The 17,928-nt window shown below is 49.9% G+C and overlaps 1 protein-coding gene across 1 annotated transcript in view; it reads left to right on the top strand.

Moving 5' to 3' along the window:
- The window catches only part of GALT (galactose-1-phosphate uridylyltransferase), a 53,932-nt gene extending 39,320 nt beyond the window's left edge, over positions 1 to 14,612 (top strand). Inside the window, exons 12-13 of the transcript XR_013232961.1 lie at positions 5,396 to 5,658; positions 6,772 to 14,612. The gene's annotated coding sequence lies outside the window, so the exon portion shown is untranslated. The remainder of the gene's footprint in view (positions 1 to 5,395; positions 5,659 to 6,771) is intronic.
- The last annotated feature ends 3,316 nt before the right edge of the window (positions 14,613 to 17,928 follow it).

Here is a 17,928-nt window from a genome sequence, read left to right on the forward strand (position 1 = left end):
TGTATTCATTACAAAAAAAAAGATTATAAAAATGTATAGGCCCAAATGGAAGACTCAAACCATAATAAAAATTAGTCAGTATTCTCAACTACAGATCATATGCAGCCTGGACCGTATGTGTTGCAGCCAAATGGCCCCTTTGGGGGTCAGACATATAAATCACACATGACACAATGGCTCCAGACGTTAAAGTGATCAAGGGTAACTTCCAAAAAGTTGGACCCCGTTGAAATGCCTTTAAAATCTGTGAGTTGAGGCTGAGATTCAGTGAAGAGGCCTCTTTTTGAATAATCTTCTTTCCTGGTTAAGGGCACATATTTAGGATGCTAATTCTGCAATGTCCCTTTCCATCAAGGTCCAAAGAAGGCGAATCTCAGATGCAATATTGAGTCAAAGGGTGGATAATGGTATCATGGAGATAGATTCAGGTGGGGGGTCGTGTTGGTCTCAAGCAGCCGAACAAAATGCTTAAGTCCAGGAACACCTTTAGAGAGCCAGCTTGGTTGTAGGGGTTAGGAGGGCAGCCTTCTACTCTGTTGAACCGGGTTTGATTCCCCGCTTCCCCACCTGCAGCCACAGCCCTGATAAAGCTGTTCTGACTGAGCAGTAATCTCAGGGCTCTCTCAGCCTCACCCACCTCACAGGGTGTCTGTTGTGGGGAGAGGAAAGGGAAGGTGATTGGAAGCCATTTTGAGACTCCTCTGGGTAGAGAAAAGCGGCATATAAGGTACAACTCTTCTTCTTCTTCTTCTTCTTCTTCTTCTTCTTCTTCTTCTTCTTCTTCTTCTTCTTCAAACCAATGTAATATAATGATATTAGTTTAGAATGTAATATATAACAATATCATATCATAATCTTTAACACTATTTGCCCCTCCCTCTTAATATTTGCAAAACAGCCTCCTGGGTGGAGACTATCTGGGCCCTCCAGAGTGTCTGGACTCTGAATCTGGCCCAATCAACTCACTCTATGCAGGGCTGCCCTTCCTTGAAACTTTCTGGGAAACTCTAACCGGCCCAGAATTCCACAGCCCGGGTCCTTACTGGGCCCCATGGAAAGCATGTATTACACCTGCACAGATTGGAGACCGGATCAGGCCCAAGGTTCTGACTCTTCCTTTCAAAGCCCGTAACCATCTGGGAACTACCCTGGCAACAGGGCTGCCTCACCAAAGAGAGTTAAGATCAAGCAGTCAAAACCTACTCAGGGTCCCCCACCCCAAAGAGGCAAGCCTGGCCTCGAGCAGGGCCAGGGCTTCTTCAGTCCGGATCCCAGCCTAGTGGGATGTTGTTCCTGAGGAGACCAGGGTCCTGCAGGACCTTAAACAGTTCCGAGGGTCCGTGAGACAGAGGTATCCCGCCAACCTCTGGTGGAGGCCCGAAAATCACACGGATGCTGGCCTCCCTACGCGAGAATCCACCTGCCGAAGAAAAAATCCACCCAGCACTGTCTAGTCCCCTCAGGAGACTCAGAGAAAGCAGCTTTTAACATTTTCGAAAACCTAAATTTAAAGTTGTATTCAATGGACATTCTATATGTCTGTTTTTATATAAAATTGTATTGACTGTTTTTAAAACTAGTGACCTGCCTTGAGCCGTCTCAGGAAGGACGGGTCATAAAAATAACATTGAATGGAGTGGATAGGACTCTATGGCATCCTGTCCCCCCTGAGTTCTCTCCCCTCCCCATATCTTGCCCCCCAACCTCCAGGAATTTCTCCACCCAAAACGACAACCCTCCGTGTCCCCAAGGAAGCCCTCGTTGTGTACAGCAAGAGCGATTCCCCAGCAAGAGGGAGTCGCACAGCAGATGCCTGAGTGGGTTAACAGCCGCGGAAATGAAATCTGCACAGCTTTGGCAGCTGACGCCCCCTTCCTTCCCACCCCTCTGTCCTTCCACCCAAACACTTGCTGGCAAACAGCGGCTACCGGAAGCACAGGGACCGGCCCATCTGCTCAGGCACTCTTCTTCAAAGCGCTGGAGGGAGTGTCTGTTCTCCGCAACGACTGAGCAGTTGGCTCTCCCTGCCAGAGGATCTGGAGAGGCAGGAGAGTTCCCCGTCCCTTCTGCCAAGATGGCGCTGGAGCAGGCCAACACCGGCTGCTACAGGAGGAAGGAGCCGAGCGTCCCAGATGGCTGGAAGGAGGTGGAGGCACTGCTCAGAGGGGCAGGGCACCCTCAAAAAGGACAAAATGGAGAGGGTGCAGAGGAGAGCGATGAGAATGATCCAGGGCCTGGGGAGGAAAGGCGGAGGGACTGGGAATGTTCAGCCTGGAGAAGAGGAGGCTGAGAGGGGACAGGAGGGCTATGAAAGGTGGTCACTTGAAGGAGGGCAGGGAAAGGTTCCTGTTGGCAGCAGAGGAGAGGACTAGATGGCCCAGGTGGCCCCTTCCCACTCTAGGATTCTAGGAGTCCAGTTCAGCTGTGGAATGGGCTGCCTCAGGAGGTGGGGAGCTCCCCCTCACTGGCCGTCTCCAAGCAACGACTGGACAGATCCTTCTCCTGGATGCTTGTGGCTGACCCTGCACTGAGCAGGGGGTGGGACTAGATGGCCTGCATGGCCCCTTCCCACTCTAGGATTCTAGGAGTCTAGTTCAGCCGTGGAATGGGCTACCTAAGGAGGTAGGGAGCTCCCCCTCACTGGCTGTCTTCAAGCAGGGGCTGGACAGATACTTCTCCTGGATGCTTCAGGCTGATCCTGCACTGAGCAGGGGGTGGGACTAGATGGCCTGCATGGCCCCTTCTCATTCTAGGATTCTAGGAGTCTAGTTCAGCCGTGGAATGGGCTACCTAAGGAGGTAGGGAGCTCCCCCTCACTGGCTGTCTTCAAGCAGGGGCTGGACAGATACTTCTCCTGGATGCTTCAGGCTGATCCTGCACTGAGCAGGGGGTGGGACTAGATGGCCTGCATGGCCCCTTCTCATTCTAGGATTCTAGGAGTCTAGTTCAGCTGTGGAACGGGCTGCCTAAGGAGGTGGGAGCTCACCTTAACATTATGGTTCTTTGATTCTATGATTCTGTGATTCTGATCCATGTTTGATAAGAGAGGCAACTCAGCTTGCCAACTCTAGTTTGAGAAATCCCTGGAGTTTTGGGGCTGGAGACTGGGGTGGAACCTCAGTGAGTTGCAATGGGAGAGTCCTCTCTCCTGTGACAAAGTTTTGCAGCTCAGTTTTTAAAATTTACCAGATACTGATGGCCTATTTTTTTTTACAGACACACATCACAGAATCTGCAGGGCCTGCAGGATGGGGCTCTTCCACCAAGCTTTTGCTTGGGGCCAGTGACTTGATAACATCCATGGCCCTCCCCTACAGCAGACCCCTGCAGAGATCTAGTGGGGAGTCTGATGGGCAAGGAATATCTGGATGCTGCTATTGCTACATGCTGCTAAATTCCCTGTTTATGTTTTATTGCATTTTGGTACTGTGATTGTGATGTTCTTATGTTGGTTTTAAATAACTGTGAATTTAATCCATTGGGTACACCACCCTGAGACAAACTGGGAAGATAGTATCTGTTCCACATAATATATTTCTGGTAAGGGCTTGGAGGAGGAGCTGGTCTCACAGCTTAAGTGCCACTCAGCACTTCACACCCACTCAGGGCGGCTGTCCCACCCCTGAGTGCCTCCTCTTCCAACCGGCTTGCCTGTCTATCCAGCAGCCAGCCAATCGCCTTCCGTCCCCCACCCCTGGCCACCTCCTCCTCCTTCCATTTATCTCCGAGGCTCAGAGGCTGCAGATCCTTGCTGCGTGAGAGCTGCCCCTGCCGGTGAGTTCCCTAAGAGCTGCCTGCAGCCTTTCCAGGTCCTGGGTAGGGGGAGGCCATCCACAGAGTTCTTCCACTCCACCCCCCCAGTCTACCACCTGTTGTATTCCTGAATGCAACGGGCTTGGCCCCTAGTTTAATTAATAACGATGATCAGGATGATAATAACAATCATGTTATCATTTTATTGAATTTGCATTTCTCTTTGAATTATAAGCTAACTTATGTGTGGGGGTTCATCTTAATTTTTCCCTCCTTCACTGCGAAGGTCAGGAATTTTGCTGAGGCTTGTGCTTGTCTATGACCATATTAATGAAAACGTTGACTGAGTCCTCCCTCCCAAGCAGCCATTCTTTCCTGGGGAATTGATCTCTGTCATCTGGAGAGCTGTTTGAATTCCGGGAGATCTCCCTCTGGAATCTGGCAGCCCTACAAACCTATCCTGAGTCCTTGTAAGGGATCTGTGATGAGATCTACTCTTCTATGCACATGCAAAAACTTCTTAGAAAGGCCCGACGGCCATCCCTAAACCGGCTCCGGATTAGCCGAAATTAGTTGCAGCCTCAGATGAGGTGTGAATCTGTGCTCGGTCTTGACCACATCCGAGACTCCAACAGAAGGCAGGGCAGAGACCAGACTGAATGCAAAAACCAGGGAAAAGGTATTTGCACGAGGCAAGGCCGGAAGCTGCCTTCCTCTACGGGACAATCATTTTTCTGCCCGGAAGACTATTCCAGCAGGTGAGCCCCCGCCCCCGCCTCCCTCCTGCTGGAGGGGGCCAAGTCCAGACACAGGATTACCACCTCATCTGCGGCTGATGAGAACCAGGCCTGGGGACAGGGGTGCCAACATCCGGGTGGGGCCTGGAGTTCTCCTGGAATCAATGTGATAAATGCATTATTTGTTACGCGTTTCTTTTTCTTGGCAGTTTCTTCACAGATCAGTCCAAAATAACACAGGATCTATTTGCATTCCGATGAAATTCGAACCGTGGGAGCTTGAAATGCAAAACCCTTTGATTTGACATGGCCCACCCTAAAGCAAGTCAAGTCTGTACCCTCCAAATGGAAACGAAAGAGAGAGTTAGAGAGAGAGAATGATCCTGCGTTGAGCAGGGGGTTGGACTAGATGGCCTATGTGGCCCCTTCCAATGATTCTATGATTCTATGAGTGTGTGTGTGGGGGGGGGGTACAGCTGGTGGTGTTCTGGAAAACTGAAAGCTAGAGCAGGAGATGGCATGGTATCATGAGGCCAAAAACAAAAAAGGATGCACATGAGATACACTCTCAGCACAGAATTATATAATAGCGAAGAGTGGTGACCCCAGGCACATATCACAGGAGGTGGCCTCCAAAAAGGATAACATTGACATATATTGGTTGGAGTCATAATGTACAAGTCCCATTCAACCGCTCTGCTACATGTTATAAAGCGTTTAATATAGATATTTTATAGAGAGTGTCTTATCACAGTTCTGACCACTGAGGAAGACCCAGTAGGATCTAAACACGTTTGGTCTTATGTGCTGTTCTGTATTGTTTTTATGAAGTTTTTATTCTATTTTTAATTGTGTGCTATAATAAATAATCAACAAGTTTTACATTATTTTATTGTTCCTCCAAGGTATCATCAGACTTCATCCCAACTTGAAAGCTAAGCCTTGTCATCACTTGGAAGGGAGACCACCAAGGAAGGCTCTGCAGAGGAAGGCCATGTCTAACCACCTCGGCTTCCCCTTTGTCTTGAAAGCACCTTATTGGAGTCTCCAGAAGCTGAAAGCTAAGTAAGGCTGGTACTTGGAAAGGAGACCACAAGGAAGACTCTGCAGAGGAAGGCCATGGAAAACCACCTCTGTTTTTCCCCTGCTTTGAAAGCCCCTTGCTGGGGTCTCCATAAGTCGGTGTGATTTAACTATTTTTTACACACACACACACAGCAGTGAGGAGCTGATTAGGCATCGGAGCAGTGAGAAGCTGGACGTCAAAGAACAACAAGGAACTAGAGCACTGGGTGAATCCATCCATCCATCCATCCATCCATCCATCCATCCATCCATCCATCCATCCATCCATCCATATATCCATCCATATATCCATCCATATATCCATCCATCCATCCATCCATCCATCCATCCATCCATTCCGTTTATATACCGCCCCTCACTATGAAGTCTCAGGGTGGCATACACAGAAACAGAAAAGTTGGAAAGTTGTGGGAACTCAGTTGCTTCCAGGTATTGCCCAAGAACCAACCACCAAAACATTGGAAATGCTAAGGTCGCCGCATACTGGAAAGCAACAACTAGAAGGGAAATAGAAACTGGGGGGGGGGGCGGATATGAGAGGCTATCAGGGGTAATCAAACTGCGGCCCTCCAGATGTCCATGGACTACAATTCCCAGGAGCCCCTGCCAGCATTCGCGAACGCTGGCAGGGGCTCCTGGGAATTGTAGTCCATGGACATCTGGAGGGCCGCAGTTTGACTACCCCTGGGCTAGATGGTACCTTCCTGGAAATTTCAGGAAAGGCTTAATTGACCCTCAAGGTGGTTGAAAAACAGAGGAGAGCAGGGGTAGTCAACCTGTGGTCCTCCAGATGTTCATGGACCACAATTCCCATGAGCCCCTGCCAGCATTTTCTGGCAGGGGCTCATGGGAATTGTGGTCCATGGACATCTGGAGGACCACAGGTTGACGACCCCTGGAGGAGAGAACATCCTTTGGCAGAGACGTAGAGGGGCTCATTTGGGTGGGTTCATTCTGTCAAAATAAATCTGCCGGAAGGAGGTCTTGCCCCTGGGTTGCCTCTTGAGGGACAATTCCCATGTAGAATGGACAAAAGGCTGCTGCCCGGACAAAAACATCAGAGTAGTGGGAAACATATATCAGACGTTAACTTCTAAGTTAAATTTTCTCTCTTAGACTCATAGAGGCAGGTACAGGGTGAAGCACAAAGGAATTGCGTGCTGACATCTTTATTTTGTATGCCTTGCTCAATCAGTTGCTGTGCGGAGAGTTTGTGCACCGAGTTTTTACTTTCAATAAGTTATTTACTATTTGACATGCTGGTAGTTGCTCTCTGGACCAGGGGTAGTCAAACTGCAGCCCTCCAGATGTCCATGGACTACAGTTCCCAGGAGCCCCTGCCAGCGTTCGCTGGCAGGGGCTCCTGGGAATTGTAGTCCATGGACATCTGGAGGGCCGCAGTTTGACTACCCCTGCTCTGGACAGTAGGAGACAGAGACATCAGGCAGAACTTTAGAACAGCAACAGGGAAGGGAGGACTGGCCCTCTTGGTGGATATTTGTTAAGATGACCATTTGGTGGCAGCGTATCAAAGCAGAAGAGAGAGAAACAGCAAGCCCATCCGAAGACTGAGAAACTTCGGGGGGGGGGGGGATATGAGAATTTCTATGCGTGAAGCTGAGCAAGATGTAAACAGTCGGCCCCCTTCTCCTTTCACACACGGCTCATCTGCATGGCATGTGTTTGCACATAGTTTGCTATTTGGAGGCAGATAGAGAGCTGTTACATGGGGGGGGGGGGAGGCTGTTGCAGTTTAACCCCTTCTTCTCTTGCTGTTTCCAACTGGAAGCTGCCACCCCCAAATTCTTCCCTCTGAAGCATCCTGAGGCTGAGAGCCTTGCTGGGGCCTTGAAAACGGAGGGCTGCGGCTTCCCTGGTGGAGTCTTCCCTTCCCATGCTGGGTCTCCCTCTTTTCCTTGTATGCTTGTCTTTTCCAGGGACTTTTGCCTTCTGGTCCTGTGACCGAACCTCAGCTTAATCATCTCAGCTTCTAGGATGAGTTCAGGCGAGATTTGCTCTGGAATCCACTTGTTTGTCTCTTGGGCTTCCACAGCACCCGTAAAACTCTCTTCCAACAACCCATTTCAAATGCTTTTTTTAAAAAACGGAATATTATCAAGAGAATAATCGGGGGGGGGGGACTGCTCACTGTGCACTCAGCTGCCCTTAAACACTCCAGAAGCCCTTTCTGTCTGAGCAGGCTTTGCAAAGAGAGAGAAGCTGGGAGAGTCCCGGTTTTAACCTTGCTTTTGGTTATTTAATGGATGTTCAATTCATAGAATCATAGAATCCTAGAGTTGGAAGGGGCCATGCAGGCCATCTAGTCCCACCCCCTGCTCCACACAGGATCAGCCCAAAGCATCCTAAAGCATCTAAATTCACATGAAATGAGAATTCATTCTAAATTCACATGAAATGAGACCTCAGATTGGTTGCTAAGCTCTCCCAGTGCAGATTCTCCCATAAAATTCAATGTAACCCTGAGTCCAGAAAATGTAGGAGGGTAAATATTTCATAGAATCCTAGAATCATAGAGTTGGAAGCGACCTCCTGGGTCATCTAGTCCAACCCCCAGTACACTCACAACCCTATTACTCATCCAATGTCACCTGCCACCCCCTTGAACCTTCACAGAATCCGCCACTCCATCAGATGGCCATCCTGCTTCTGTATAGAAATCTCCAAGGATGGAGAACCCACCACCTCCCGAGGAAGCCTGTTCCACTAAGAAACCGCTCTGTCAGGACCTTCTTCCTGATGTTTAGACGGCATTTCTTTTGAATTAATTTCATCCCATTGGTTCTGGTCCGTCCCTCTGGGGCAAGAGAGAACAACTTGAAGATGGTTATCAGATCCCCACTCAGTCGTCTCCTCTCCAGGCTAAACAGACCAAGCTCCCCCAACCTTTCTTCATAGGTCTTAGTCTCCAAACCCCTCGCCATCTTGGTTGCCTTCCTCTGGACATGCTCCAGTTTGTCTACATCCCTCTTCAACTGGGGTGCCCAAAACTGAACACAGGACTCCAAGTGAGGCTGAACCAGAACAGGGTAATTTGTCATGTCACAGGGAGCCACGGGGAATGTTTTTCATGGGAGGGATTAAATATGCAATACTTCTTTTCTTATTTTCACAGCTAAATGGACTTAACTACTTTGGTAATGAAAATTATATTGTCTGTAACTTCACATATAACATTGCACAGTTTGAATTTTACAGTTCTAGCTGCCTTGCTTTTACCCAAACTGTAATCACAAATGTAGCCAGGGTTGATTCCGGAAGATGCCCTTCCCATCTTTAAACCGCCCGTGGCGCCACGGGCGCCACGGACTATATAATTCGTTAAGCCCCCTTGAGGTGGGCTTTGTCCGTGATGAGGAAGGGTCCGGATTGGACCCTTCCTCACGACAGACAATCGGAGGGACCAATCGGCAGGCGCGAAGCGCCTGCCGATTAGTCCCTCCGATTCCCAGTTCCAGCAACTGCGAGCCGCGCAAAGCGCGGCTCGCAGTTCCCCCCGGCCTGACGCGGCGAGAGGCGCTCCGCGCCTCTCGCCGCGTCAGGCCGCCGACCCAGGGAGTCCCCGGCAGTCGCGCGAAGCGTTAGGCTGCCGCCCGAGGGAGCCCCCGGCAGTCGCGCGAAGCGCGGCTGCCGGGGGTTTCCTGCCTGGCGGGCTGATGCGGCGAGAGGCGCGAAGCGCCTCTCACCGCGTCAGCCCGCCGCCGCCGCAAGATCACCGCCGCCGGAAGATCGCCGCCGCCGACCAGCCTGCCGCTGCCGACCAGCCTGCCGCCGACCAGCCTGCCGCCGACCAGCCCGCTGCCACTGCAGCCAACGACGACTCAAGTAAGCACCTAGCGCCCGCTGCATTCCCCTGCAGCGGGCTTGCTTACTAGTAATAGACATAAGTCTGCTAATCTGAGAAGAAGCCCCACTGTAGAATTGACTTCCAAGTCCACATGCTTAAGGTTGTATGAATGTGAAATCATAGAGCTGTAAGGGACCTTGAAGGCCATCTAGTCTAACCCCCTGAACAATTTTGGAAATCCAGAGCTTAAGCAGATGGCTGTCCATCTTCTGTCTGGAGGGACCCTTGCCTTGGTAAATGGTTCCATTGTTGAACTGCTCTGTCAGGATGTTTCTCTTGACAGTCAACCAAAATCTGCCCTCTCGTTGGGGAGTTCGGATGCCCACCAATTTGGCCTCTGGTATATTTGCTGGTCACATGCAAGGAGCCAAGTTTTCATCAGAAACAGTTTTGCTGTTTGTGAACAGTTGGGACGTGTTGGTTCTTTGGATTCCTTTTCACACTTTCAAACAGTCCAGAACTTATAGTGTGATCAGTGTCCTCCTGTTTTCAGAGGTGAGGGACAGAGCTCACCAAATTCCTTTGGCATCCCAGTTTGTCATTCATCCAGCCCCCAAAACTTGCTCAGAGTTGTTAGGCACTATTTATCTATCCTGAGTGGCAGGGTCAAAATTTTGCAACTGACTTGATTAGAAACTATGATTCAAATGGGTTGCCATGTAGTCCTGAAGCAGCACAACAAAATCAGAGTCCAAGAGCAATTTAAGACCAACCGAGATTTCTTCAAGGTGGGAGCTCTCGAGTGCATGCACAGAGTGCATGCACTCGAAAGCTCCCACCTTGAAGAAATCTCGGTTGGTCTTAATGGTGCTCTTGGACTCTGATTTTGTTTAGAACTCTGAGTCAGAGATCCAGAGAATCTAGCAAGTTGCCTTACCAGAGATCAAATGCTGAAACAATGAATTACGGCATTAGGTAAGGTTTTCTATTTGGACTCGAACAAAGCAATAAAAACGTGTCAGGCAGCTGAAATGAATTCATTAACAATACAGGGGTTTGGAAACCACAGAAGCCCAGAAGAAAGGCGATCTGCTCAGCCCAGGTGCCAGCATGCAGGCAATTACGAAGTGCCAGTTCTGAGCGGCCAGTTGTCAGGTGCGCGGACGCCCCGTGCACTGAAAGACTTGCTGCGTGTGTCACGGATGCGGTCCTATTTCATCAGCGGGTGTGACCCCAAACATCACAGGCTCCAGGAAGCTGCAGCAGACACCGTGGCAATGAAAAGCGAAAAGGAAATCTGAAACCAGAGCAGGAGTCAATGAGTGAGCGACACTGTCGAAGGAAGACGCACGGTGACAGGCCGACATGGTGATTAGGAACATGGAAGCAAGAGGAAAGAGAGAGAAAACTGAAGGGGACCGCTGAGACACGGAGGAAAGAAAGCAGAGTTCATCGCAGCGAAAGGAAATGGCGTACCTGTCTCGGGATTACAAACAGGTTTGGCCCTAATCGAAAGGGTCTACAATGTAGAGCGTGATGTTAACGCTGAAGATAAACCACCAGACGTGTGGTCGGACAAGATGGGTAGCCACCTTTGATGGAGAAGGGGGTGACATAATATTTCCTTAATTATTGTTCTGTAAAGAGAAGCTTGGTGTACCAGACTGTTTCGTAACTGAAGGCCCAGAAACTTGTTCTTGACTGTATCTGATATGTTCTTTTCTCAAGGCCGGATGCAATTGTTTATATTAACAAGAGAACTTTGGTAACCTTTTGTACCTTGTACCATCTTGATGCCCCACCTACAAACCTCAAGGCATATTTCCAACCCAGACACAACCAACCTCTAGATGGGGTCTGGAGATCTTCTGGAATCGCAACTCATCTCCAGACTATGAAGATCAGCTCTCCAGGCAGAAATGGCTTCTTTGGAGGGTGGACAGGACTGTTATGCAAAAGAAGCATTTGAGCCCTCCCACACAGGTTGTTGTGGAGATGAAACACTTGAGGCCTACTGCACAGGGTTGTTGTGTGCAGATGAAACAGGAAGCAAACGAACCCTTCTTGCAACAGTATCCAGTTTCATCTGCTCAACGACCCTGCATAGTAGGCCTCAAAGGTTCAGAGAGTGGAGAGGAGATGTGAAGGTCACTGGCAGTCTTCAAGCAAAGGTTGGATACACACTTTTCTTGGATGCTTTAGGATGCTTTGGGCTGATCCTGCGTTGAGCAGGGGGTTGGACTAGATGGCCTCTATGGCCCCTTCCAACTCTATGATTCTGTGATTCTATGATTCTATGAATGGCTTATCTCCAGCAGCAAGGCCAGCTACAGCAGTATAGTAAGTGAGAAGGGGATTTTCTGTGGCTTCCCTCTCAGCTAACGGTTAGGCAGAAGGGGAAATGCCCACCGACACCCCTGCGTTGCTCTCGGAAACTCCTCCCTCCCCTCAGTCGGACGCTCCCTTCATAGCAGGCCTGAAGGAAGGAGGAGGGTGTGGAATCCTGAGCAAGAGCAGCAATTGGCCCTTGGGGCGGTTGGTTCCACCAATAGGAGGCTTCAGAACCTTCAGCATTTTCTCAGGGTGTAAGGTCACGATTTTATGTATATAGACGATACCTTGGAGAGTGGAGGGATTTCAGATACCAAATGACAATTTATTCATTTTATTTATTTATTATTAGGCTTATTACCTGCCACTCCCAAACCGGCTCACGGTAGGTTACAACTTGTCCGTATAAAAACCCAATAACCCCATTAAAACCCAATGAAACAATTTGGACATAACATACAATAAACATGGGTAGCAGGGTAGGAGAAGGGCATCAGGGGTGAAGAAATCAGCACTGGTAATGAGACAGGAAACCCAACGTCTTGATTCGGACCAGGAGGCTGCATTGTCTTGAGCTTCATTATCAGTTGCAATTCAGCAGCCTGTCTTTCTAATCTCCCCTTGAAATCCCTTTGTAAGAGAACTACTGCTCTTAGGTCAGCAGCCGAATGTCCCTGTCTCATTACCAATGCCGATTTCTGCATGCCTACTGTCCGCCAGGCTTGTAAAAAGCCAGGCAGGGATGCTTATGCTAATCAAAGGTTTCTATTCTTCATGCTAATGAGAGCTGGAGATGGATAACTGCAGTCGCTTGCCTAGTAACAAACTTATTTAGCATTTGAATGAGAGGTTCCTGGAAGAGAACAGCCCCCCCCTCCCCCAAGAAGACACACCAGGAACATGAGCGCTTCTCCATGGGGGGGGGCCCTAAGAGGGATCAGAAAGCTGATAGGAAGTGGGGCGGTGCAGGGGGAGGAATCCTACTGTGGCACTGCCTGTGGGACCAGCCGGAGATCCCCATATGAAACGCAGCAGACTGGCATGGCTTCCTCGACTCTTAAAAAGGGATGCTAACCTCCAGGTGGCAGCTGGAGATCTTCTGGGATGATCTCCAGGGGGCCGAGATCAAAGGGCTGATTCGGAAGGTGGGCTCTACGGCATTTTACCCTATTGAATCCCCCCTCCCCACATCCAGTCCTCAATCTTCCTCCACCCCCCAAATATCCAGGAATTTCCCAACCTACTTAAAAAAATTGGAAATCCTACTTAAAAAGGAGCCAGCCCGGGGCAGTGGGGAGCTCTGAAACATAGTCTGGGGGAACCAGGTCTGCATTCCGCCAGGGCTCAGGATTCCAGCTGTTACATCGTCTAGCAAACCTTTCAATCCGTACAGGGCTTGCTGATTGAGCAGACCCCGTGCACGTTTACTAGCTGATGTAACCCATTTGTCCATTTTGGAGAATTCCTTTATGCAAATATCCCCTGGAGAAACTTGATAGTATTACATTATTTCTGTTGTTAGATTCAAGGGTGTGGCTGAGTTGGTCTGAAGTAGCAAACAAAATTTGAGGCCATGAAAGCTCATGCCTTGAATAAAAGACCACCATGGAGGGGGAGCTCCCCACCTTTTGAGGCTCATTCTGCTGCTGAACTAGACCCCATAGAAACCTAGAGGAGGAAGGGGCCATCTAGTCCCACCCCCTGCTCAAGGCAGGATCAGCCTCCAGGATACAGGAGAAGGATCTGTCCAGCCGCTGCTTGAAGACGGCCAGTGAGGGGGAGCTCCCCACCTCCTTAGGCAGTCCCTTCCCCTGCTGAACTAGACTCCTAGAATCCTAGAGTGGGAAGGGGCCATGCAGGCCATCTAGTCCCACCCCCTGCTCAGTGCAGGATCAGCCTCCAGGATACAGGAGAAGGATCTGTCCAGCCGCTGCTTGAAGATGGCCAGTGAGGGGGAGCTCCCCACCTCCTTAGGCAGCCCCTTCCACAGCTGAACTAGACTCCCAGAATCCTAGAGTGGGAAGGGGCCATGCAGGCCATCTAGTCCACCCCCTGCTCAGTGCAGGATCAGCTTCAAGCATCCAGAAGGATCTGTCCAGCCGCTGCTTGAAGGCCGCCAGTGAGGGGGAGCTCCCCACCTCCTGAGGCAGCCCCTTCCACTGCTGAACTAGACTCCTAGAATCCTAGAATGGGAAGGGGCCATGCAGGCCATCTAGTCCCACCCCCTGCTCAGTGCAGGATCAGCCTCCAGGAGAAGGGTCTGTCCAGCCGCTGCTTGAAGACCACCAGTGAGGGGGAGCTCCCCACCTCCTTAGGCAGCCCCTTCCACTGCTGAACTAGACTCCTAGAATCCTAGAGTGGGAAGGGGCCACGCAGGCCATCTAGTCCCACCCCCTGCTCAGTGCAGGATCAGCCTCCAGCATCCAGGAGAAGGATCTGTCCAGCCGCTGCTTGAAGACGGCCAGTGAGGGGGAGCTCCCCACCTCCTGAGGCAGCCCCTTCCACTGCTGAACTAGACTCCTAGAATCCTAGAGTGGGAAGGGGCCACACAGGCCATCTAGTCCCACCCCCTGCTCAGTGCAGGGTCAGCCTCAAGCATCCAGGAGAAGGATCTGTCCAGCCGCAGCTTGAGGACGGCCAGTGAGGGGGAGCTCCCTACCTCCTTAGGCAGCCCCTTCCACTGCTTTACTACTCTGACTGTGAAACATTTTCTTGATATCTAGCCGATTACCTCAATTTAACTTTTTGCACTACACCTGTTGGATTTCCACTTGAACCCTTTTTTGGATGGTGACTGCAGTCTGATGTCCCTTAACCCCCCCCCCCATCCAAGCCTTTAGAAAACTGTTTTTTTTAATTTGTGGCTTTTCCATTTAAACAATAAAACCTTTCCTTAAGAAGGGGACGTGTGCATGTGTTTTTAAGACATTCCACCCCCCCTCCTCCATGTACTGCATTTTCACACCACCCCCTGCGGATTTCTGAGGATCCTGACTGCCTTTCCACTTCCCTAATCTTGGGGAGGGAGAAAAAGGCCCCTTTCATCTGCTACAGGTGTGGGAATGACAGTCTCCTTCCAAGGGGCTGATTTAAAGAAGTTATTATTTATGAAAGGTGTTCATTATAAATAAAAGCTTCTGCACTTTAAAAAATAACTGTTCTCACTCATTCTGGGTGTTTCCAGAACCAGCAATTCACAGTTGCTAAAATACATGGAGATACATTGGGCCGGCAGAGAGAGAGAGAGGGGGAGAGAAAATACTATTAGTTGAGATTCCTGGCTTGGAATCTGGCAGCCGTGGCTGGGCCAGCACAGGATACAAGAGGCATAAATTAGGGCAGAGGGACCCCAATACAGGGGAGAGGGCACCTGCCAAGTCTTTTTAGAAAGTGGGTGGGCCCAGGTTGGGTTTTTGCTGCTGCTGCTGCTGGAACAACAGAAGCAGAAGAGTTGCTTCTTATAAACTACTTTTCTCTTCCAGGAGTCTCAGAGCAGATTCCAACCACCTTCCCTTTCCTCTCCCCACAACAGACCCCCCCTGTGGCGGAGGCTGAGAGAGCCCTGAGATTACTGAAGAAAAAGAAGAGTTGGTTCTTATATGCTGCTTTTCTCTTCCTGAAGGAGTCTCTGAGGGGCTTCCAATCCTCTCCCATTCTGTGAGGTGGATGAGACTGAGAGAGCTTTGATAGAACTGTTCTGCAAGAACAACTCTGCATGTGCCGGAGCAGGGAATTAAATCCAGCTCTGCAAATTAGATGTCGCTTATAGCCAGAGTTAAACTTTGTGCTCCTGGATTCACACTTTGTCCTAATTAAGAGTTGGTTGGAGCCCAAGGTCACCCAGCTTGCTGCCTGTGGAGGAGGAGCAGGGAATCAAATTCTCTCCAAGAACACACACACCCTGCACAGGTGGCTAGGTGCTCTTGATTAATGTTCCTTCAGGTGAGGTGATGTATTTGCCTGAAAAGCAATAATGGGTTTTTCCTAAGTTGGGCAAAAAGATGAGAGAGGCATGTTTTCCTGAGGTGTGACAAAATGCCCTCCTTTGCTATTTCAAAAGGACACAGGTTTTTCCCCTTTGTGCTGTGCAGAGAGGGAAGGGGCGCTAATCCCTTGTTCACCTCCTTTCACAGGCTAATTGGCCTAACTAGGAAACAGGCACCTGGAGTGGGGCGGGGAGAGTTTCTTCTTGCCAGATTTCCTAGGAGAGGAGCTTCCTGTGGAGGGGCCACGGAGATATTTCTATGGCTGACCAGAGGAGGAAGGGGTCTTTCACTAGGAGCTTGTTCTTGGGAGAAGAGGTGAGCAGCCATCTTGAACACGTGACTACAAGGTGAGTGAACCATGTGATGAGAACCTCTTAAACAAAAATGTTCACCCTGTATTAAGATCTGACAGGGCATGTTTTAGCAGGGGAACTGCGTTTCATCCAGTTTTTTGTCTCTTTTGCTTAACTCTGTACTATGCTAAAGATCTCTTTTTTCATTGTTTTATATATTTGAAGTGGGCTGTGATTCTCTGATCCATGTAGGGCTCCCCCATCTTGGAAACACTAGCCCAGTGCTAAGGGATGACCTAGGATCAGGGGTCTAGAGGGGTGTGCTCTTGTGGTCACCCATCCTCGCAATGCTTATGGGCTAGGGCTGTCGATTACCACAGAGGCAAGGCCTCAGGAGTGAAAGGGGCAGCTAGGAGTCCTGGTTCTCCCAGCTGCAACCCTGTTAACTACAACGATGTGGTAGCAGTGTGTGTTACCCAGAGAGAGTTTCTTTTGCTACTCTTCTGGAATTGGCAACTTCCCAGAATAGGGGGTGGGCAAGACAGAACTGGGCCTTCAAGGCAAAAGTGGGCCAGCTCCACCACATGGACTATAGGTGTGAACCCTGTAAGTACTACACGGGAAAAATGACTAGGTTTGGTGAACAGAATTATGTATTAATTAAGGTTAATGGGTACAAGGAAGCGAGGTGTTGATAAGATTAGACCAAGGTGAGTCAATTGGTTCTTGGGAGACCTGTTGTCCTAAATTATGCATCTCTCTGGGGTATGTTCATTAGCTAGCCAGCTGCTCTTACCCACGCATCTAAACTACATCTCCAGACTTTTTCATTCATTTTGTCAGGCAGTATCTTGCACTGATATGTTAGGGAAAGTTCTATGGTTTTCTACCTATAAACTGCCTCTCAGTGAAAGGAGGGATCTGGCTGCTAACAATAGGGGGCCAGTCAGCTTTGTTTGCTTGTGGACTTTTGTAATGCTTTGGTTGGCCTTGGAAGGGCAGAATACTCCCAGGGGTTGGGGGCCCTGGAGAGTTAGAAATTCAGCAAGAGGGGGTATATGCTGCCATAGGAACTTCGCAGACAAAGCTATGGGAAACACAACAAAAATCATATGGAAGAATGCAAAATGCTGGAAGCAAGCTTTGGGGTCCCACAAGGCAGCTGGGACTGCAAAGAAATCCAGATTCTCCTTTGGACACACTTCCAGGGCCGCTCTAAGGAATCATGGGGTCTTAGCAGAGTACAGTTGTGATGGGAGCAGCTGTAATGGGGGCTGGAGGCTTGGAAAGGGGTGTCACTCTGTGTTCTTAAAGAGAGAGGCTGTAGTCCTAATCCATGGAAGGGGAGGCTTTCCGTGGGGCCTCTGGATGCATATGCTAGATCAGGAGTAGTCAAACTGCGGCCCTCCAGATGTCCATGGACTACAATTCCCAGGAGCCCCTGCCAGCGAACGCTGGCAGGGGCTCCTGGGAATTGTAGTCTATGGACATCTGGAGGGCCGCAGTTTGACTACCCCTGTGCTAGATGGATAAACCGGTCCAGCACACTTCATGCCAATGGCGGATAAGGCTTGTGGGAGGTGGCCTCCTAGGTGGGCCTCAAAGTACTGGAGTGGGGTTCCAGTTGAGAGAACGCAGTCCATCGAGTCTAACAGTGTAAAAACAACATGCTGAATGGGGCCCACAAACTACCTGGACGCCCTGGGCCACATTCTGGACCAGTGGTTGGTTCTGAAAGAAGAACAGTTGGTTTTTATACCCCGTTTTTCACTACCAGGAGGAGTCTTACAATCACCTTTCTTCTCCACACCACAAAACGCCTTCAAGGGAAGCCCCAGGGGTAGCTCATTGTGGTAGTCCAGTCTGGACAGTGCTAAGGCATGGGATTTGGCCCCCAGATCCATGTGATGAATGAGAGGGCTGGGTTATGTCCTGCC

The sequence above is a fragment of the Paroedura picta genome, chromosome 7 (assembly GCF_049243985.1).
Source record: "Paroedura picta isolate Pp20150507F chromosome 7, Ppicta_v3.0, whole genome shotgun sequence".
NCBI lineage: Eukaryota > Metazoa > Chordata > Lepidosauria > Squamata > Gekkonidae > Paroedura > Paroedura picta.